Source organism: Euprymna scolopes, chromosome 28 (assembly GCF_053919585.1).
Source record: "Euprymna scolopes isolate OS-2025 chromosome 28, ASM5391958v1, whole genome shotgun sequence".
Classification (NCBI taxonomy): Eukaryota; Metazoa; Mollusca; class Cephalopoda; order Sepiida; family Sepiolidae; genus Euprymna; species Euprymna scolopes.
Window position 1 is genome coordinate 37,969,684 of NC_136509.1, and position 24,897 is coordinate 37,994,580.

The 24,897-nt window shown below is 32.9% G+C and overlaps 1 protein-coding gene across 3 annotated transcripts in view; it reads left to right on the top strand.

Annotated features, from left to right (window-relative positions):
* Nucleotides 1–1,630: 1,630 nt before the first annotated feature.
* LOC145249566 (long-chain fatty acid transport protein 6-like) overlaps nucleotides 1,631–24,897 on the top strand; it is a 69,621-nt gene continuing 46,354 nt past the window's right edge. Inside the window, exon 1 of one of the 3 annotated variants that reach the window (XM_080111240.1) lies at nucleotides 1,631–1,908. The gene's annotated coding sequence lies outside the window, so the exon portion shown is untranslated. Of the gene's footprint in view, nucleotides 1,909–2,021; nucleotides 2,160–24,037; nucleotides 24,148–24,897 lie in introns of those variants that run through there. The other 2 variants (XM_080111241.1, XM_080111242.1) reach the window with 2 other exon arrangements.

A 24,897-nucleotide genomic window follows, 5' to 3' on the forward strand; every position in this document is an offset into this window, starting at 1 on the left:
AGTCAACAGGAAAATAGTTATTTTAAAAATAACCTAGACTTTGTTTATTTTGGTGCCATAGGAATTCCTCACTGAATCTATTTGCTTTTATGGAGTCTGTGGAAATATTCTCTATTCACTTAAATTTCGTTTTTATACATACCAATCCTTATTTAAGAAGCTCAATGTAATTATAGAGCATATCTATATATCTATAAAAGTGAATGTGTCTGTGTGTGTGCGTCTGTGCACATTTCCATACGCAATAACTTTAAGTGTACAGACTCGAAATTTGATATACAGGCTACTGAGATTTGGGAAAATCTTTGTGGTCGGTTTTCGGCCAGAAATTTGGCTGTTAAGGGGTCAAAGTTCAACGATTTGACCTTTGAGAACTCTACCAAACTCCTCCCACAATTTTGAGTCTAAACACTTGAAATTTTAGATATATGTTCCTTGGACATTGATCTAACTTAATAACTTGATTTGAACCCAAAACAATAAATGTTAAGGGGTCATAATAGGGGTCAAAGTCAAAAAACATTGACCGCTTTTTTTTTTTTTTTTTTTGCTCAACATACACCTCCAAACAACCCGGGCAACGCCGGGCTGAAATGCTAGTAATGAATAAATGACAAAAATCTATATTCCAAATTTCATGATATTGATCATCTTACAATTTATTACTTTAATTCCGTTAACATTTACAGTTCTTGATAGTATCTGTTTCGTGGTACAAAATCATGCATTCAATTATTATATCAATCAGTGAATCTATTTTGTACATACATACACCGAATTGAGCGTTTATTGGTTATTAATTCCCTTCATTCCAATGGCAATTGTTTGGTGGCCCGGAGGTAAAAGCTTAGCAATTGGAATCAAAGGTGGCTTCATGGCTGGATTCGAATCTCCCAACCTGGCAGGAATTGTCATCCTACACTGATGATTGCGTAAGCATGAAACACTAGTGTTTGTAAGTATAAAAAAAATTATTATTATTTAATTATGATTATTTAGCCCCTTTAAGAATACTTAAGGATGGGCACTGTCTGGGAAATATAAAATAAGGGGGCGTCAGCTAATCTTTATGCAACGTTCACAACTTCTATCGTTCGAACACTCTGGATTGTCTAATCTCTGCACCCGAATTGGGCGTTTATTAATTATAAATTCCTTTCATTCCAGTGGCAATTGTTTGGTGGCCCGGAGGTCAAGGCTTAGAAAATGGAGTCAAAGATAGCTTTGTGGCTGGGTTCGAATCTCCTGACCGGCAGAAACAGGGTCTGTAAGTATAAAAGACTACTTATTTTTTAATTATATTTGCTAGATTCAGCCACACTGATGAGTCATGGTTGACGAAACACGTATTAGTGGATAATTATATTTTTAAAAATAATATATATAGAATAAAAATCTTGATATTGAAAATTTATTCAAATTTTCAACAACAAAAAAAACTTTATAAACCTGTTAGGTAGGTATACAATTTTTTTATTATTCGACAAGGAGTACAAACAAAACAAGAAAACCCTTACTCCACACACACACACACACACACACACACACACACATATATATATATATATATATATATATATATATATATATATATATATATATATATATGTGTGTGTGTGTGTGTGTGTGTGTGTGTGTGTACTTTTCACAGTAGGAGGATGAGATACAAGATCGGAAGGTGGGGGAAAGTCAAATCAGCGTCACTAAAGGAGGAGCACTGATCTATTAAAAATTACCTGGGCAGCCCCATCAGCATTCCCTGTTAGGGGCGCCTCGGGCAGTAAGCAATAAACTTGCTCCACTAGAAATAATGGTCTGTCGGCTTTGGTGTTCATGAAATCCTCCTTCCGGCCCGGCTGAATCTATTTGTTTTTTGCGAAGTTTTGCGTTCTCGCTTAATGACAACTGGTGAGTTCACTTTTTAAGGGGCTCAACCTACGAAAGGAATAAGAGGGACGGGACACACACACACACACACACACACACATTTTTAAAGATAATGTTTCAACGTTTACACCAACGTCAGCGACCTTGATACCATATTTTTTATCGTCTCTAATACTACTACTTTTTGTTAGTATTAGCGTGACTAATAGTATTTGTTTGTTTTTTTCGTTAATATTTACTTTGGTGACACTTTTTCATTCACTCTCTCCCATGTAAGTAGCGACATTTTATGTTTTTATTTTTTACACAACAAAATTTTACCAGTCTTTTTTTCTTTTTACATATTTATTTACGTTTGGTTTGAGCAATGGTCCCGAAGACCACATTGTTTTTGACTAACTTTGTTTTTTATGTTTTCGTGCTTGTAAAGATATAGTCGACATATCGATTTCTTTAATCTGGCCTTTTAAGCAAAAACAATATTATTTACATAGTTGTCATGTCGAAAATAGTAGTATATCAAAAAATTACGAAAATTCAACTGCTACTGTTTTTAGTAAACAAAAGAAAAAGTCGGTGCTAATGCAGAGAGTTTCCAAGTTTAATTAAAGTTTTATATGTTTTTTTGGTACTCATACAGAGAGTGATCCGTGCTGCTGAAATAATAACGTTATTATTTAAAAAGCCATTCTTAACATGGGGAGGGGGTGGTGTTTTGTACATATTCTGTACTTTAACCTTACAATTGAATAAAAAAAAATTAAAAAAAACCTTGCTAATGCAGAGAGTGATCAAGTCCGCCGCGCTATTTTTTAAATCGTATTTCCAAGTTTAACTAAAGTTTTATGATGTTTTTTATTCAATTGTAAGGTTAGTACAGAATCAAAACGCCCACCCTCCCATGTGAAGAATGGCTTTTTAAATAATAACGTTATTATTTCAGCACTGATCACTCTAGTGCATACTGCAGTGAGTAGTGCTGCGCATGCATGACTGCATGAGTACCAAAAGGGTAAATTTTCAGATTAGGTCTACCTCCACAATTTTCTTTTAAATGGCGACTTTTAAAGGTTTTCGGCCATGCTGAATACGAAAATCGCCTCGAAATTTTGCAGAAATAATTAGTTATAGAGATATAAAAAGTTGTATTATGCATTGCACGCGCGTAAAAACGGTGACCGCCAAAGAATACAATGCATAATACAACTTTTTATATCTCGATAACTACTTATTTCTGCAAAATTTCGATGCGATTTCCGTATTCAGCATAGTAGAAAACTTTTAAAAGTTGTCATTTAAAAAAAAATTGTGGAGGTGGACTTAATCTTAAAAAAAAAAACCCTAAAAAAGTCTATCGCTATAGGTTAGAAACGGTGGAAGCCATTATGGTGTAATCTAAAAATAAGCATTCCGGATTATGTCCCTGTGTGTGAACTCTTCATCGTCTACTTTATAACAGCTAAGAAAAGTGAAATTGTACCCAATTTTCCTTAAACGGTAAATAACTTTCTACTCGGTGATATTTCGTAATTTTTTCATATGTGACTATTTTCGACATGACAATTAAGTACATAATATTTTTGCTTAAAAACATATTTTTAAAAAACCGATCTGTCGACTTTATCGTAACAATCACCTACATTTTCTCCTCTCTATCCCTTTAAAAATAAGAATGCAGAGTATTTGTCGATTAACCCATTTAGAGTACTTGTTTGTGACAATAACTTCTAAAATGGACACTGACTTATGGCCAGTTTAATGGAAATCTTATGGACTTTGTTTAGAAAATAGGGGTTTCACTTACACCAGCGATAAAGTCCGGGTGCTTGTACAAAGAAAGGCGACGGATTGTTTTCTAAAATAATTGGTACTTGTGCACTTGTGCAGTTTAATCAAGACATTAAAAAATGAAAATATCGAAAAAAAAAAAAAAAAGGTTATATTGTACGTATCTGTTTTGGACTGAAGATCTCCGGAAAAAAATTCATTTAATTTGATCGAGCAGTTTTTTTTGTTTTTTTTGTTACAGCGGGAAAACACGTTCATATGAGAGCGCGTTGAAGTCAGCCATTGTGAAATTTGCTGAACACGCCACGGGGAGATAACTCCATGTAAAGCGCCGATACTCCCTCCCCATCTTTAATTCTAGCTTGTTCGAACACTTCAGCGTTCGAAGAAAGACGTGAAATTCTTTTGTTAATATTTGCGACCATATTTTTAAACACTGTGGGTAGGTGGAATGACCCCTTCTTTATGTACATGAGTTTTTCATTTAGTTTGTGGAAGGGTTTATGTATTTTTTTCTCGAGATCTAGAGTTTTATCTAAAAAAATCTACTCTATCTAAATTTGTGTTTATGTTTATTTTAAAGCCTTGCTCCTTGAAAAATTCAGCTAGGTCTTTCCTAAGCGTGTCTTGTGCACATCCATTGAAATCACGTGATACGCCAAGTCCATCATACCTATATAACCCAAAGAAGTGGCCTGGGAATTTATTTTTCATGGTATTTAGTAGGAAAAGTCCAACCATGATACAATCCCATCGCGACATCAAAGGGGTCTTCAGGATTTGATTTTTTGACCCATGTTTTATCGTCAAAGAATAAAAGGGTCTGCCTTGCTTGCATGATGGTTTCCTTATCCAGCTCACTTATCTTTTTATATTTCGATGCGAAAAGTAATGTTTTTGTTTTTCAGAATTTCTTTAGTAATTGCAGGGTAAAAGTCGACGATATACAGTTGTGTGAATTTACATTTGTGTGGTTCAGTTATGCTTTTAAACCAGTCCAATGCCACGCTTGTGTCTTCCCACAAATTAAGATTTGATTTTCATTTTATCTCTTTTACTATTTCTCTAATTATAGACTTGCTAGCTAGACCGATCTCGCTTTTAGCTGGGTTTATTAGCCTGCAGGTTGGCTTATTATTGGAATTTTCTTTGATCTTTTAAAGTTAAATACGCTCTAATTTTCGGATTTTCCTTTTAATTGAGCACTCTGCTGGATTTCTTTTTCAAAAACCTAATCATATATATATATATATAAGGCATCTCCAAACCGTTGTGTGGAACTTTATTATTGTACGCATTAATAAGTGACGTCATCATTTCATGTGTTTACTATAGTCTGGGTCAATTTCTATGGAAGATCATTTATACAAAAATTTATGAATAAATAAAATGTACAATTAAAAAAAATGGATAAAAAAATATAAGACTAACCTTTTGTAAAACAAATAGATTTTTAATAATGAACTACACGGACGATACAATTAATTTTAACCTGTTCTGTTGATACAGGTATCTAAACATTCTGCTGTTTACAGGCGTCCATAGTTTTTTTTGGGGGGGGGGGCGCAAAATTTGATTATGACTCTGTCATTTTAAATAATCAAATCCAAACGAATTTTTTTTTTTTAGTCGATTTTGCTTTTGCAATTTTTATTATCTCAAGAGTCATATATTCTACAAAATATATTTTTTTATTATTTGAAACCGGTTATATAAAAAAAAGAATCTGTTTAAAATTCATATTTCATAATCTTTGAAATTAATATCATTTAAAGCTTTTTAAAAATAATTACTTTTTAGAATTCTGTTTTTTTTTTTTTATTGTTGTACTCAATATAATCAGATCCTTCTTATACAAGAGAAAAATCTAGGTTGTCTTCGATGATCATACATCCAAACAGTATATGCCTCAGGGGTCAATCCTTGGACTTTTATTATTTCTGATATTTATAAACGACCTTCCTGACAAAACCATGTCCAAGATGACACCACATTCTATAACAGACATGAGAGTAAAACGAATGTATACATATCCAAGTTAATACTGAAACCTTAGAGAATGACTTTCATTCTATAGTGGACTGAGGGTATAAATGGGTGGTAACATTTAATGCTGCTAAGACTAAACTTCTTACCTTTAACAATTACAAGTAACCCTCAACCACCGATTGCCTCGGCTTAACATTCACAAGCAACATGAATTTGAACAAATACAATGAAGACATTGCAAGGGTTGCTGCAAAGAAGGTGGGCTTCTTCTACCATGCTAGAAAACTACCCTCCACCAGACACATGCAATGCTTTGAACATCTTCCTGTGTTAAATATCTATTCTTTGTGTTCTGAGAAATCATTTTGACAAAAGCATGCACCTGGTAAAACGTGCAAAAAAAAAATCATAAAATAATTATCAAATATACCAAAAGGTCATTAGAATAAAAATTCTGAATCTGAGACTAGGCATTTGCATGGGCAAAAACAACAAACTTGATCAATCGTTAAAAAGAAGAGGAGTTAAATGTATGATATTCGTATGGTCATTTTTGGTAAAAGATTAACACAAGTGTTATCAAGTCACGCCAAAGTCAGGTTAATTCAATGAAATGACAATGGTCAAATAAAACGCTCTTAGCGTGTGGCTACAATGATAATGCTGTCCCAAGATGGCGTTTCAGGTGGTCGCAAATTGTTATATAATAACAACCAAAAAGGATATCATCGTTGCTTGAAGATTTGGCTCCAAGAATCAACCTGTCAAATTCTCATGCATCTCCCTTATAATAACCAACCATTCCTAACCATCACCGAAAAAAAAATACATTATTATATTTTCATATACCAGTGTGGTGTCATTCTTTTAAACACGGCAGAAATACAACACTTGGGCATGGGTTTGGTAAGCACCTAACTAAATTATTAACCATCCATTAACAACCCCAAGCAACTTTTTTGATCTCCGCGTGTCTTAACATATGTGGATGGTAGGGGAAAAGAAATTTAAGAGAAATTAAATTCCTCTGACCCAAACAAGGTAATAATACAAAAAAAAGAAATAAAACACAATGACACCTCCTTCTCGTTTAAAATGCGCCGCATTTATATTTCAACAAAATAACAAGATGAACAAGCAAAGTCTGATCGGTAAGAGTTCTTGTGAAATCATTGAGGTTAGAATATTCAAATTAGGTGAAAGTCCTTTGTGGAATTACTAAGATTTAAAGGTCATGTTAGATGAAAGTCCTTCGTTAAAATAATAAAATTGGAAGGTGAAAGTTTTTTGTGAAAATAATGTCCTTATTTCAAGGTTTTTGTTTTAACTGGCGAAGTTCGCCCTATTCGAAAATCCCATGAGGAAAGTAGTCCGTTGTTAGTAATTCTTATAGAAAATGTATGGAATGGGTGCATGTGTGCATAAGTGTGTTTTTTTGTTTGTTTTTTTTGTTGCATGTCTGCGTGGCGTGTGTAATGATGGTCTCGACAGATTTGAAAACGACGATGAGATGAAAACAAGAGACATGTTCTCATGTCAAGTTGGAGCGAAAAGAGAGATAAAGAATGTTTGTTGCATTTAAATACTTTTTGAATCGGATTCCAACACGAGATTGCTGCTGCTGATATTTGGTTTGGGAAAGCATTAAAAAACAATCTTCTAAAATTTCTCATTGGTCGATATTGTCACGTGGCATTGTCTTCACCTACATCCGCCAGAAATATGTCCATTTTACATTATTGTTGTTGTGAGAAAAGCGTATGGGCGTATTTGAAATTATGTCGTTTCTGGAAGAACTTATTTTTGTGCAAATGCGCGGGGAAATTAAAATCAATGAATGTTCGTTTCTTTGCGCGCGCGTGTGTGTTGAGTGACAGCACAGGATATACCTGCAAAGACAGGAAACAACACAGATTCCATGACTTTCGGAAAAGTTTATACACGTTCGGAATTGCTGGAGCATGAAATAAATTGCTTGCATCAATTGTTTTAGAATCTTCATAGTTTTTGAAATCTGTCAAAATTGCACCTGATGTTACATTTCCATACGTGTGTACATTATACTATCTCTCATGACACATAGGAATCCGAGGAAGTAAGAATGTCAGCAGCCAAAAGAGGCCAAAAGTTCCAATCAGTAATAAATTTAGAACAGAATAGATTAAATGTAGCACCAGAACAGATACTGCACTTTGCTCCTAGTCCATAGGCTAATTCTGTTGTTAGCATTGGTTTCCCCGATTGATCTTAGAATCAGGTAGTTACAGTAAGAATCCTGCATATTTTATTTTATTGTATTATACTCTCTCTCTCTCTCCCTCTCTCTCTCTCTCTCTCTCTCTCTCTTCTTCTTCTTCTTCTTCTCTTATCTGTCTTACTTTCTCTATCTCCCCCCCTTTCTTTATCTCTCTTTCCTCTCTTACTTTCTCTCTCTCATTATCTTTCTTTATCTCTCTCCCTCCCTCCCCCCTTTTTCTCTACTCCCCCCTCTCTAACTTTCTTTCTCTCTCTCTCCATCCCTCCTCTCTCTCTCTCTCTTCCGCTCTTTCTCTCTCTTACTCTGTCTCTCACTACTGACTAAATAGTATTACTGCTTGCAGTTATATCAAACCAAATGAATTTTATTTGGCAAACAATAGCAGAATGCAACAAGTCGTGTAAATAATACAGATATGTAAAGATATTTACACTCACATGCAGTCTGAATGTGGCTTCAAACATGGATATAATAGTCATCACTACAACCTCCTTTGGCAGGATGTTCCACGGAGTAGAAACACCGGCATAGAATACTGCCTTTCTTTTCTATTGAAATGAAAGCAACGATATTACATCTTTTGTTACTAATGAAGACTGCAATTTGGCACTTGGGATGAAAATTTTTTTTTTTTTTTTCACAGGCATAACCACTAATCAAGGCCCAGAGACCACTCGAGGATAAGGGTTAAGAGTGTACAGTAGTCAATTGGACAATATAGTAATCATTAGTAATGGAAATTTGGTAAATTTGTTAACTTAAGTGGAACGGCTCATCAAGAACTCGTTTACATTGGACTTGAAGACAACCATATTGTAGTCAGCTGGAAAGCAGGAAAATGGAAGACAATTCCACAGGCATGCAGTTCTGAGAAAGAAGCTTTGTTCATGGAATCTACGTTTAGGTTTAAGCACAGATAAAGAGTGGGGGGAATTATTGATAATGTTTTCAGCTAGACGAGTGTTTCTTGTGAAAGTTTGGCGAGAGGGGACCATAGATTGAAGCTCGGTCGAACACTTTCCATGAAAATAACGATAAAGCAGAGACAAACTCGCGACATCTCTTCTGTGAGATAGAGGTTGCAGGGAAGAGAAAAGGACATCTACGAGGCCACGAAGTCTATTTTTAATCTCCTTGAAAGGTAGATTTAAATTCGCATTTATAAATCAAGTCTCTTCGCTATCCTCTGCTGCTCAAGTGAGAATAGATTTAATCTTTAGAGATGCACTTTGTGTTTGGGACCCTATGCCAGTAAGTGGGGATTAAGTTAGCTAGTGTCTGAATGTTTGTCTAAAGCCACTGTAAACCTGGAGTATAGTAGTCTCAGTTTTTAGTATACAGTAGAACCCCGGGATTCAGTGGCCCTAGGATACTTTTTTTTTTTTTTTCAGGTTACGATGTGGAATACAATGTTTTTCCGAACCCTGGTTACGGTATTTGCCCCGGCCTTGTGGTGTTATTTATAATGTTATTTGATTATATACATGTGTATTATATACTGTACTGTATTTTGTGTCTGAACATATTGGCTTCCTGAGACGAAATGCACCTAATATTGTAACCTTTTCTTTTTCTACTTCCTTTTGCAAAACTTAATTATGTTCTGACAAACCCAAAACAAAAAACAACCCACCTTCTCCCCCTTTTTCCTTCTTCCCATTTCCTCTTTCTCTTTATCTCCCTCACTTTCTGGCTGATTTCCTAACTTAAAAATGTACCAAACATTTAATACTGTGAGCCTTTTCCCTCTCCCATTGCAAAAACTCATTCATGTTCTGCAGGGCAAGAAACAAAAACGATAACATCCACTATAAAATAACAAAACCAAACACTACAAACTAACGATTGAAGATACAAAGAGCTTGAAAAATAAAAACCTTCTACAAAATAACTGGATGCAACATGAATACTGTTTCCAAAATGACTGGATGCGGCATTAAATAACTCGAAAAGGGTTGATATGCCGTAAAACAAAACAACCAAACCAAACTGTAATTTGTTACTAATTTTTAATGCCGTATCCCGGGGTTCTACTGTATTGTGAAAAGCAAGAAAAAAGGGGTACAATCAGTTTCAGCTATTATTCAAGCAAGTGTTTTTTTTTTGTTTGTTTTTTTTTGGGGGGTGGGGGATAGATTTTAAAACCAATCCATATTTATATATAGTAAGAGCAGGAAAACCCGCTGTTGCTCAGGATTGAATGAGAATGATTATTATGTGCTTTTTCACTATGCCCACGGCACCTGTTTCTCCTCTAATATAGTTGGAAGAAGCTGAGAATAAAGCTGGCTTGCGTCACCTCTTTATTTAGATTTTAAAATAGACTTTACTTTTGTCATGTTTCAACCAGACACTTAGGACTCAGACAAAAAAGAAACAAGTCGGAGAACAATAAAAGTGTATTCAACTTCAAATAAATGCAAATATAAAATAAGCAGGTTGCAAAACAATTGCGTTTGCGGCTTTTTAAGAAGTCCAAAAAGTTCTTATTTTAACGTCTTCAGTTTGACGGCCTCATTCAAGTTCGGAAAGAAGAGAGATGAAATAATAAGTCTTTCCTCCACAGGGGTTTGAATGAAAGAGGGAGTTTAAAGGGAATCTCTAGTCCCGCTTAATAAATAGGTTGCCGTGATTGGTCGATGAGCGGCTCCTTTGGCCAATGAGACAGGGCCTTATTTAAAGTATAAGGAAAGGAAATGAGAAGACGAAAAGGGAGGTAGCTCTAGTTTTTTTTTTAATACTTTTTGTTTCTGAAGAACAAAAAAGTAATTGTTATTTAACATTAAAAAATGCCAATGTGATGATTTTGGTGGCCGGAAAACTCGTACTCGGAACCCCCCCTTTTTTTTGCTAGGTAGGAAAACTGGTCCCTTATTGAATAAATATCGATTGAAAACACATTTATTACCGTTCTTGAAGGAGATATTGTTTTTAAAAGAGACTATGCACCCCATAATATTTTTTAAAATTATTTTTAACTCTTGCTTTACAAAAATAAACTTGATCACGGAGTCAAGACACGAAAAACGAAACCAAATATTTATTTAAAAAATACTCTAGTTTTAACATTTTTTGTGTCATTACGAAACAAAAATAAAAGAAAGAAAACACGTATTATCAAAGAAAGCAATTATTTTATTTAGAAGAATTAAATTCAGTGTTTCAAACGTTATAATTTATTACAAAACAACAAAAAAGAAAACTCGGTCTTATGTAATTTTGGGACCGCGCTGAAATAATAACGTTATTATTTCGAAAGCCATTCTTAACATGGGGATGGGAGGGTATCGTTTAAAAGTCATTTCGGGGGCACTTTGCAGTATGCGGACGGCGGCTATTGTTAAAGGGCGATAACTCCAATTTCTTGTTGGTCAAATAGCGCGGCAAATAAGTAACAAACAAGATTTTTTTCCAAACAGCAAAATATTTGAAAACCAAAACATTTATTGTATAAAAATGTATCAATATATAATTGTAAAAACATTTATTGCATAAAAATGTATCAATATATAATTGTAAAAACATTTATTTAAAAGTCTGTGTAAAGAAATATAATTTAATAAAACAATTTTGTAATAAAAATAACATTAGATTTTTGTAAAGTAAAATAGCTTTTTTCGAACAAATAAATAATTAAATGAAACATCTTTTTGAATTAAAGCAACTTTGAAGGGTCAACAAAAAAATAATATTTTGATTGTTTTTTTACAGAGACGCGCCACATAGCGACAGTTTAGTGAAATGCACCAAGAAAAGATGGCTGCCGTGCGCATACTACAGAAGTGTTGTTTCGTAAACAAAAAATGTGTTAAAACTAAATTAATTTTTCGGTAATTCACGGGGAACGTGGACTGAGCATAAATGGTGTTTTTTATTTAATGATTGCTCCCTCAAAGCATTTTCTTTCACTTTCTTCGTGACTTTATTTTTAATCGCGCGTGTATTTATTTTTATTTTTTTTTTTTCTCTTTGTGTGAATTTGATTCATACTTTTATATAGTGCTTGTTTTTATCTTTTTATTTCATTTTATTTTAATGTTTTTATTATTTTCTCCACTAAATATTATTTTTTGTTAAATTATTTTTTCATTCATATTCAAATAATGCTTTTGCCTCCCCCTCCCCCCCCCCGTTTTTGGCCTCAAACATTACCTTCAAAAAGTTTTCATGATTAAATAAACCAAAGAAAACCTTTTGCGCATGCGCTTTGGAGGAGCAATCATTAAATAAAAGCACCGTTTATGCAGGGTCCACGTTTCCCGTGAAGTAACAATTTTTCAAAATAAAATATTTGTTTTATTATTTGATAATACAAAAAGTGTTTTCTTTTATTTTTTTTTTTTTGTTTCGTAATAACACAAGAAATGTTAAAAACCAAAGTATTTTTATAATAAATATATGGTTTCGTTTTTCGTGTCTTCCGTTCAGTTTCGTTACATAATCAACCGTATCCACTTCTGGTAGCTTGATTTTTTTTTTTTTTTTTTTTTTTTTCTGAGCAGTGATCTTGAACATTACTTAAAGATATACGCATTTATTTTCTTTTGGAGGGTGTGGGGCTCGTTTTAAAACTATATCTACCTTAGTATTTTCTTTAATTTTCTATTTTTGAGCAATTATCGAGACTCTTAAGACGTGATCCTCTTATGTCGGATATTTTTGTTCATAAGTAACACTCGACATTACTTTTTTTTAAGTAAATAAACTCTTTAAAATAAGTTGAAAAACCAAAAACTTTCAAAACTAGGTAGAAAACGAAAACTTAGAAATATTAATTCAATTTTTTTTAAAACAACAGTAAACAAGTAAAAATATTTTTTAAAAGTATTATGGGATGTGTATTTTCTTTTAAAGACAATATCTTCTTCAAGAACGGTCATAAAATGTGTTTTCAATCGATGTTTATTCAATAAGGGACCAGTTTTCCTATCTAGCAAAAGGGGACAAGTTTTCCGGGGTCGAGTTTTCCTAAATTCGATGATTTTTGTACAAGGAGAAATAATCCATTGAAATAGTTTTGATGTTTCACGTTTATTCATGTTCAACTTTGTTTTTGTTTTCGTTTTTATTGTTGCTGTTCTTTCTTTTCTTTTTTCTTTCTTTTTCTTTTATAATATACTAAACAATTACTGAAAAGGCTGTTTACACAAGCCAGGAAGATAGAAAAGATATAATGCTACACTTTTAAAGTAAAAAATACATTAAAGAAACAATTTTTCCAATCCTCAAATTTGGCTGTTGCTCTAAAAATTATTCTATGAACCACTGGTGGTTCACATGGACTGCAGTTAATTATAAAAATAAACTGTTAACTATTCTGTACTTTCATTAAACAATTTTGTGGTTAAAGTCGTCACACCTCAGTACTGTAAGTATACACGAACCATCACCATCTTATTCGCATATGAGTAACGAGACTTCACGTTACTTTGTGAAATATAAATCAGATACGGACGCCATTTTGTATTTCTTTTTTGCTCGTAATCAGACCTTACACACTACACGAGCTCGTAACCAGACCTTACACACCACACAAGCGCATTCAGAAAATTGAGGCAAGTCCCTTCCACACTCTTATCAATTACTACAAGACATTTTATCATACGGACCATGTTGGACACAGCAGCTTTAAATAATGTATTCTGAGAAATTGCTACTTATTCTGATAGACAAAATTTCCAATAACAACCCTGAGCACCATACGTCTAGCACACGTAGAAAACAGCAGGGTTCCCATGACTGTCGGAAACATTTTTTTCACGCTCAGAAATGCTGAAGTATGGAACAAAACTGCGTACATCGATTGTTGGTTGCTGATACTCTGCCCCATTTTGAACACTTACACATCTTGAAATTCGTTAAAATTGCATCTGATATTAGACCTGCATATACATGCACATGCACTTTTGGTGTGTTGCAGTGCATTTGCTGTGCACTGGATGCAATGGTTTCATGATCATCATCGGTGATGATGATGATTATGATGATAGAAAAATCAAGGACTGTTAAATAGGTATAAAGAAGAATATAAACACGTGAAATGACGAACTTCAACAATGGATATGGAGATAATATCTTTTATTCGTGATCCTTCTTGCTACATCTATTTACAGTAATGGTAAAAAGTATATTTGTTATAAGTGTTCTTTATGAACCGCCAGAGGGACTGATTTAGCAGCCCAGCCGAACTATACATTTCCTTCCTTTCCTATTTTTCTTTCTGATAAAATTTATACCGATTTACCTTGCCCCCCCCCTTTTTTTTTTTAATGTGATCAAATTTCTTTAGACACTTAGTCTCGTGCAACGGGATAAAATTCGTTGAACGTGACGATAAAATTCCCGTTAATGGCGGTCGTACAACTTTCGGCTGGAAGCTGCCTCACCGGCCGAGAGGGTCTTCAGAAGAGATTACTCTCATGGATTAACAGTCGTCATCATCAAGGAGTAGTATCAAGTCGTCTGGAAGGACAATTGAAAAACTACAACTCCTCGATGTTTTAGGCGGCCTTCAGACTTCTGCTATTGTACGTACCACCAACATCCTTAGGAAAACCCTTGATCTTTGAAGCTCCTGGTTTTGAGCCGGGATTGAGGGAAATCATCTGGAAATGAATCCCATCTCTTTTCAGGGAGACGTTGATAAACGAAATCAGAATTATTATTATTATTATTATTATTATTATTATTATTATTATTATTATTATCATTATTATTATTATTATTATTATTATTATTATTTGTACTCACTAGGAGTTCTCACACAAGTCATCATCAGAGATTACTCACTAACTCTTCATCTCTTTCGATAACCTTTGCAAATGAATTTGCATTATTGCAATAGCCACTTACCATTGACTTCTTGCTGGCAATGACCATTGGTCTTCACTGGAATTTGAGTAGCAATAAGCCTCCCCAAGGTCTCGCTCCTCTTTACACTCATCCAGTGGAAGTCTGGTTAGTGCTTTCTCTCATTTTTCCAACCTTTTTGATTTTTCACGACTATTCAGTGTTGCGAGTATATTTGAGGGGGGGGGTAATAGTTAACTTAGAATTTCGCGATTTTAGTTTTCTTGGTTCCATGTGGGGTTCCACTATCTTTATATTTTACTTCTATTGCAGTTTCCATATTGTTGGTTAGCGTTTTTGACTCGTGTGAATTAGTTTCCACATTGAAGGGCTTTTCTTTAAGACTAGCAGGCCGCCCGGCATTGCCCAGTCATAAAATACGCTTAAATATGATATTTTGATTAATATAGATTTCGTATTTATTATATTATATTAGATCCAATATATAGTAATGATTTTAAAAGTTTAAAAAAAAATGACTCATGCGCCAATAATGAGAATCGAAACCAAAACGTTTAGCTTACAATTTACTTTTTCCTTTGACATTAATGCTTAAGCTATGAAGACATGTTTGCTGCAAAGCTAAAAATTAAAACATGAACCAATAGCTATTACGTTATGCATGCATATTTGTAATACCGTCGTTCGACCTTCACCTGGCAAATTTCATTTTTTTAATTTTCACACTTTTGCACCGATTTTCTCTGGCTCAAACCCAAATATAAAGTTTCACATGGGTTTGAATATCCTATACATTCAGTTTCATGTCTATGGACCAAAAACTGACAGGAGTTTGGTAGGCAAAATTTTTTAAGCAAATATATGTACATAAATATATATAGAAAGAGGTTGGTGTTTACTATAACTTTTTATGCAAATATTATGCAAGTATGAATCATGTAGAATATCTGCATGAATATAATTACACGTAATCTATCTATATACCTATAAAAGTGAACGTGTCTGTGTGTGCCTGTCTGTATACATTTCCCTACGCAATAACTCTGTCAATTTTCAGTCTACAGACTCGAAATTTGATATACAAAGTACTGATACTTGAGAAAATCTTTGTGATCGGTTTTCGGCCAGAAATTTGGCTGTTAGGGGGTCAAAGTTCAACGATTTGACCTTTTGAGAACTCTACCAAACTCCTCCGACAATTTTGGGTCTAAACACTTGGAATTTTGGACATGGATCTAACTTAATAACTTGATTTGAGCCCAAAACAATAAATGTTAAGGGGGCATAATAGGGGTCAAAGTTAAAAAAATTGACTGCTTTTTTTTTTTTTTTTGCTCAACATACACCTCCAAGCACCTGGGCAACGTCGAGCTGAAATGCTGCTAGTATATCTGTAAAAGTGAAAATGTGTGTGTGTGTGTGTGTGTGTCTGTTTACACTTCCCTACCAAATTTTCGGTCTACAGACTTGAGATTTTACATAACGGGTATTGAGATTTGGGAAAATCTTTTTAATCGGTTTTCGGCCAGAAATTTCCCTGCTAAGGGGTTAAAGTTCAATGATTTGACCTTTGAAAACTCTACCAAACTACTCCGTCAATTTTGAGTCTAAACACTTGAAATTTTAGATATAGGTTACTTGGACATGGATCTAACATTATAATTCGATTTGAGCCCAAAACAATAAATGTTAAGGGGTCAGAATTAGGGTCAAATTAAAAAAAAAAAAAACGATTAACCTCTGCGGTCTCTACCAAATTACTTAGCCAATTTTTAATCTAAACATTTGAAATTTTACATTAAGTGTATTCAGGCATAGGGCAAGCTTTTGAATTTTTTTTTTTTTTTTTTGCCGAAAATTTGGCTTCCAAGGGGTCAAAGTTCCAATATTTTAACTTTGCGGTCTCTAGAAAACTATTAAGCCAATGTTTTGTCTAAACATTTGAAATTTGATATAAAGGGTATTCAAACATACAGCAAGCTTTTTAGTCAGTTTTTGGGCGAAAATTTGGCTAGCAAGAGATCAAAGTTTACAGAGTGGACCTTTGCAGACTCTACCAAACTCCTCTACTCATTCAGACAAATTTATGTGTTCTTTTGATATTTCTAGTCTTTTTACTTGCATCCCATTGTTAAAGACTATTAATATTTGTGCTGACGCCCTATATCGGAGTCAACTTCAAACTCCCCCAATTCCAGAAAATATTTTTGTGGAATTGATGAAATTCACCACTATATCGGTTGAATTCAGTTTCAATGATATTATGTATGAACAGACAGATGGTGTGGCCGTGGGTTCCCCATTGGAACCAGCGTTGGCTAATATCTTTGTGGGTTTTCATGAACAGGGTCTATTGTCTGGTTTGTATGAACCAGACATTTACTTTCGTTACGTCGATGACAGCTTTTGTTTATTTGACAACGAGACGAAGGCGGATACTTTGTTTGTGTCCCTCAATAACGTTCATCCAGCCCTTAAGTTTACGGAAGACAAAGAAACAAATTCTACTCTTCCGCTTTTAGATGTTCTTACTTCTGTTTATCGTAAACCAACATTTACCAGTCTCTATATACGTTGGGACTCTTTTTGCCCTATAAATCAAAAATTTAATTTAATTAAAACTTTAGCACATAGGGCCTTAATGATATGTTCTAAAGTTAATCTGGATGACAAGCTTAAATTTATTACGAAGACCCTTTGTAATAATGGCTACCCTTTAGATATTGTTGAAACTACTGTTAATAAGAAAGTTTCCAATTTTTACAAATCTAAAGAAATTGTAGTTAATAGATGTCCTGTGTACCTTCTTCTACCTTGGCTAGGTAATATCAGTGATCGTTTTGCTAAGTAAATTTCTTTGTCTGTACAACAATGTTATTTGCATCGAATCCGCGCATTGTTTTTTTCAACCAGACTTATGTTGTCGTCCATTTGCAAAGATGTTCTCCCTCCTCACCATAATAATTCTATTATTTATTTATTTAAATGTAGTTGCAGCACGCACTACGTTGGACAAATATCGCAAAGATTGGATTCTCGTTTGAAACAACATGTACCATCAAAGATTCGGTATGCAAATTTTTCACTTTCGGATGTTCTGAGTACTACGTATGGTTCTTCGATTTGCAAGCACCTCATAAATAACCATGTGTGTGCCACGAATTTCAGTGCTGACATGTTTACGATCTTGAGTAAGTCGCACTCACCCTTTCATCTAAAAATTCTAGAAACTATTTTATTAAGTCTTTGAGACCTTCTCTTTGCAAGCAAAAAAGAAAATAGTTTAGGACTTAATTTGGTTTCTATGTAATTTTTTCCTCGCTTATTTATTTTTTTCCTCCCCCGCCATATTCATGACTATTTTTTTTTAATCGTAATTTCCTCGATTTAGTTCTGTTGAGCAAGGAACGAAACCTGGTTAGCTAACCTTTATTTTCATTTTTTATTTTTTAATCATCATGTTGATTGGTCTGTATTTAGCCATAATTAAATTTCGTACCCCCCCCCCACAAAAAAATTTTCAAATATATACATATATCTATATATATATATATATATATATATATATATATATATATATATAACTTTAGTTCTTTCAGCTATAATCGAAACCGAAACCAAAACTTCTGGACAATTCTTGATAAAATTATTTATAAAAAAATAAATTACTAAGGTGCCATCAGCTAAAATCGAAACCAAAACCAAGACTTATGAAGAATTCTTGGTAAAATTATTTATTACAAGACATGGAAGTGCATAACATTTAAATGACCTTGGTGTAAGCATGACACAGAAAATACCACGCGCTATCTTATTAATATGCAGATGAGTTTAAAGTTTGTTTTATCATCCTGGACCTTCTATCCTTTCTCTTTTACCCCTCACCTTTTTTTTTTAATAAATAAAGATAAAAAACACTTTTGTTATCAAATTATTCCTTAAATATTTTCTGATAACAAAAATGAAAGAAGACATATGTAAAGATATCTTGGCAGATTTTCAAAATCAGGCCCAAAAAGCATTTTAACTAACAAATAAAACTTTGCCTCTGACTAACCAATATATATTACCTTCTATATCTATATAATAAAGTAAACACGACTCCTCACCCCCACCCCGGCGGCTTCCAGACACACTAGGTATTTAGACACAAGCACTATATAGAATCCCAATATAGTCACGCTTTATGTCAATAATGTTTTCAGAAATTATCAGTCAGTTCATTCGATCTAATAATTTCCTACATTAATTCTGTCATACCTGACTCTCAAGCAAGTCCTACAAACAGAAAATATAGTAATTGTTAAAAAATAAAATAGAACTAATGGAGTCTCTCGTGGAGATATGATAACGCAATTAAAAAAAAAAAATTTTATTCTTTTGTTAAAGAAAAATTTTCTTTATTGGTTCACTTCCATGACAAGTGTTTTGGTTTTTTTTTTTTTCTCTGTCTTTGTTCTTGGCCTGATCTTTGTGTTTGGTCAACGCAACCTATGACATACAAGCTAAAAATAGTTTAGGTGGTCTTGGCCAACATACAATTTATTGAATTTCATATTATAATTTCAGCAGATGGGCAGCCACACCTTGCTAGATTTGTTTGGAAATGGTTTTATATGAGGAGTATTTGCATTTTTTTAACTACTGCTTTTTTCCTCTGCGTTAATCTCACAACGTTTCAGCTGATGTAACCTCAGATTTTCTTCAGGTGTATGTTGTCGAACTCTGGAATAGTTTATGTGGCTTCGGTCAATCTATGGTCGATTGAATTTCATACCGTAAACACACCTTTTGTTATTTATTAAATTTGTTTCAAAAGTACATTTGCTTTGTTGGTTTTACAGTACATCAACCCTTTTTTTATATATACACTAGCTGCTGTTTGTACAGTATCATTGCTTCCAACGAAACCTTCATAAAATGATGACTCTGGGTTCAGACATGGTTTCAAAATCGAAGCATCATTACCATTAGGTCACAGCAAGCAGCCCAGCAGTATCTCATGATACAATCAGACTTTGTTAGATTGTAAGCACATGAGATTTCTATAGCCATATTGATGCAATTAGAACCCTTTCTTTGGATCATTTTTATATATTTCTCCTGATGGAGAAAGTCCAAATTAGTCAAGATTACTGAATTTGGCTTAATAATAAAACCTTAACATCCGACTTAGACTTAGAAACTCTTTGTATCCTGCGATGCATGAGGAAATCAAATTGTAACCTTGTTTAATTAAGTGAAATTTTAAATAAGCACCAAGTTTCGTTATTAAAAATGTAGTGTTGATGTTATTTAGATGATTAAAAATGTAGTGTTGATGTTATTTAGATGATAAAAAATGTAGTGTTGATGTTATTTAGATGATAAAAAATGTAGTGTTGTTGTTATTTAGATGATGAAAAAATGTAGTGTTGATGTTATTTAGATGATAAAAAATGTAGTGTTGATGTTATTTAGATGATAAAAAATGTAGTGTTGTTGTTATTTAGATGATGAAAAAATGTAGTGTTGATGTTATTTAGATGATAAAAAATGTAGTGTCGATGTTATTTAGATGATAAAAAATGTAGTGTTGATGTTATTTAGATGATAAAAAATGTAGTGTTGATGTTATTTAGATGATAAAAAATGTAGTGTTGATGTTATTTAGATGATGAAAAAATGTAGTGTTGATGTTATTTAGATGATTAAAAATGTAGTGTCGATGTTATTTAGATTATTAAAAATGTAGTGTTGATGTTATTTGGTTGATAAAAATGTAGTGTTGATGTTATTCAGATTATAAAAATGCAGTGTTGATGTTATTTAGATGATTAAAAATGTAGTGTTGATGTTATTTAAATGATTAAAAATGTAGTGGTGTTGTTATTTAGATGATTAAAAATATAGTGTTGATGTTATTTAGATGATAAAAAATATAGTGTTGATGTTATTTAGATGATAAAAAATGTAGTGTTGATATTATTTAGATGATAAAAAATGTAGTGTTGATGTTATTTAGATGATAAAAAATGTAGTGTTGATGTTATTTAGATGATTAAAAATGTAGTGTTGATGTTATTTAGATGATAAAAATGAAATGTTGATGTTATTTAGATGATAAAAATGTAATGTTGATGTTATTTAGATGATTAAAAATGTAGTGTTGAAGTTATTTAGATGATTAAAAATGTAGTGTTGATGTTATTTAGATGATAAAAACATGTAGTGTTGATGTTATTTAGATGATAAAAAATGTAGTGTTGATGTTATTTAGATGATAAAAAATGTAGTGTTGATGTTATTTAGATGATAAAAAATGTAGTGTTGATGTTATTTAGATGATATAAAATGTAATGTTGATGTTATTTAGATGATAAAAAATATAGTGTTGATGTTATTTAGATGATAAAAAATGTAGTGTTTATGTTATTTAGATTATTAAAAATGTAGTGTTGATGTTATTTAGATGATAAAAATATAGTGTTGATGTTATTTAGATGATAAAAAATGTAGTGTTGAAGTTATTTAGATGATTAGAAATGTAGTGTTGATGTTATTTAGATGATTAGAAATGTAGTGTTGATGTTATTTAGATGATAAAAACATGTAGTGTTGATGTTATTTAGATGATAAAAAATGTAGTGTTGATGTTATTTAGATGATAAAAAATGTAGTGTTGATGTTATTTAGATGATTAAAAATGTAGTGTTGATGTTATTTAGATGATATAAAATGTAATGTTGATGTTATTTAGATGATAAAAAATATAGTGTTGATGTTATTTAGATGATAAAAAATGTAGTGTTTATGTTATTTAGATTATTAAAAATGTAGTGTTGATGTTATTTAGATGATAAAAAATGTAATGTTGATGTTATTTAGATGATAAAAACATGTAGTGTTGATGTTATTTAGATGATAAAAAATGTAGTGTTGATGTTATTTAGATGATAAAAAATGTAGTGTTGATGTTATTTAGATGATAAAAAATGTAGTGTTGATGTTATTTAGATGATAAAAAATGCAGTGTTGATGTTATTTAGATGATAAAAAATGTAGTGTTGATGTTATTTAGATGATTAAAAATGTAGTGTTGATGTTATTTAGATTATTAGAAATGTAGTGTTTATGTTATTTAGATTATTAAAAATGTAGTGTTGATGTTATTTAGATGATAAAAAATGTAGTGTTGATCTTATTTAGATGATAAAAACATGTAGTGTTGATGTTATTTAGATGATAAAAAATGTAGTGTTGATGTTATTTAGATGATAAAAAATGTAGTGTTGATGTTATTTAGATGATAAAAAATGTAGTGCTGAAGTTATTTAGATGATTAAAAATGTAGTGTTGATGTTATTTAGATGATAAAACTGTTAATGACTTTTTGAACCCTATGTAGAATGGAAATTAATAAGAATCAATGATAAAACTTTGTGGGGTTAGGGCGCTTGTGTCAATTTAACTTTTTTTTTGGGGGGGAGGGGCCTGACATTCGTAGCCAACTCTGAACAAACGGCAAATAACAGGTTTTATTTCTCTCTCTCTCTCTCTCTCTCTCTCTCTCTCTCTTTCTCTCTCTCTCTCTATATTTTTTTCTCTCTCTCTCTCTCCCACGATGAGAAGATGTGATACTAGGGTCAGAAAATGAAGTTGAAGATCCAGCACCATCTATGGGGAGCACTCTACCCTGCAAAAATAAATGTCTGAGTAGCCGCGTTGACATTCCCCGGTAGAGGTGCTGGTACAACTTTATTATAGTGTTTCATCCAACTCAATTGTGTATTTTCGAACAAAGGCATTTCAGGGAAAAACATTATTATGTACTTCCGTGTCATGTCGAAATTAGCTTGAATTCCAAAATTTACGAAACATCGATTAAATTCCAAAATTTAAAACAATTTAAAAAATTCACAAAACATCGATTTACGAAATTTACAAAACATCAATTAAATTCGATTTACGAAATTTAAGAAATATCGATTAAATTCCAAAATTTACAAAACATCAATTGGTAGAAGACGTGCTAAAGCTCATTTTTGGAGGAAAAAAAAAGAACGTGGTATTATCAGGAATAAGCAAAATGGCCGACTTGAAAGCAGTTATCTCCCTCTGATTTCAAGGATCTAAAGGGTTAATTTACAGTGAAATTGCAACTTTGAAAAATTCTGTTTTTACTTATAATTATTTTTCTACCAGACCATTTTTCATAATTTTTGGAATTTATACTAATTTTGGCCTGACAAGTAAGTACGTAATGTTTTTCTCTGAAATGTATTTTTTCAAAGAGAAACACTATAGTAAAGTTGCACTGACGCACCTCAGACGATTAGCAATAAACTAACCTTTTTTCAAAGAAAGAAAGTAAAGCCTGAGAGAGTGAACTTCCTAGAATAGCACAGGACCAGCAATATGCCACAGTCAACAGGGAAATGATCATTTCAAAAATGGCAAAGACTCTGTTGATTTTGATGCAGGTGAAAAAAAAATGCTCAGCTGTTGATATTATTTAAAAAAAAATGCTCAGCTATTGATATTATTTTTTTATAAATGCTCAGCTGTTGATATTATTTAAATTATAAAACAACTGATGACTTTTTTGGAGACCCTGAAGAACGGAAATTACCGAGAATCTATATCTATAAAAGTGAAAGTGTCTGTCTATGGGTGTGTCTGTGTGTGTACATTTCCATACGCAATAACTCTGTCAATTTGAAGTCTACAGACTCAAAATTTGATATACAGGCTACTGAGATTTGAGAAAATCTTAGTGGTCGGTTTTCGGACAGAAATTTGGCTGTTAAGGGGTCAAAGTTCAATGATTTCACCTTTGAGAACTCTACCAAACTCCTCCGACAATTTTGGGTCTAAACACTTGAAATCTTACATATAGGTTCCTTGGACATGGAACTAACTCAATAACTTGATTTGAACCCAAAACAATAAATTTTAAGGGGTCATAATAGAGGTCAAAGTTTAAAAAATTGACCGCTTTTTTTTCTTTTTCTTTTTTTGCTCAACATACACCTCCAAATACCTGGGCAACGCCGGGCTGAAATGCTAGTCAACGATAAAACTTCATGTCCACCTAACACGTCCTTCCTCGCTGGTATCAGTTTAACTAAATTTTCTTTTTATGGAATTACATTGTAGCCAACTCAGAAGTGGGCTAAATAACTGCTGATTGCGTCTGTCTCCTCACGTTGACCTTTGAGGCTACCATGCCATAAGCAAATTTCGTTGTTATTTTTATTTATTTATTTATTTTTTTTTTTTTTTTTTGAGAAAGGATAGTAGTAATCTTTTTTTATCAGCGCTTGACTATCTCAAGTTGCGGGTCGAATTCTAGAACACTTGTGTATTCAATTTGTTCAGAATGATTTTATAACCGAGAGTAGAAAGTGGATATTGGGTTTACTTTCAGCATCCGTGTAATTCTTTCTTCCCTTATTTTGTCCTTTAGTCCTCACATTCCAAGAGCAATGTTTCTAACAAACAGGATAGAATTACTGTTTTTTTTTTGGGGGGGGGGCAGAATCTATTCCATCTAACATATATAATTGGCACGTTTTTGACCTTGAAGTAGTATGTATTTTTTAGCTTCTAACATCAAGTGGCTTCATGCCTTGTCTGGGGCGATTTCCATAAAAATAGAATACTGTCTTTTTTCTAATTAGGCGAAAGTGCTTATAATACATCTGGGTCCTGGAGAGACCACGACTTTGTACTGAATTGAAAACTATTTAAAATAACTCATCTAGCTACAACCACTATCAACAATTTCCAGCACTTTCTATCTGTGCCTAAATCTAAGCACAAATTCCATGAACGAAGCTTTTTTTCCTAGAACTGCCTACCCGTCGAACTCTGTCCTGCTGGCTGCTTCCCAGCTGACTATAACAAAGTCATCTTCAAGTCCAATGTAAACAAGTTCTTGTTGAGCTGACCCTTTAAATAACTAAATTCTACCCAACTTCTACCACTAATGATCACTATGCTGCTCTCAGTGATCACCGTGCACTCATTAACCCTTATCCTCAAGTGACCTTTGGGCCTTGATAAGTGGTGATTCCCTGGTAAAAAAAAGAAAAAAAAGGTATATCTAAATTTCTGTTGATGAAGCTTTACACCGGAGTCATATTCCCTCACATCCTACGCAGCTCAAGTCTGAGATAATTATC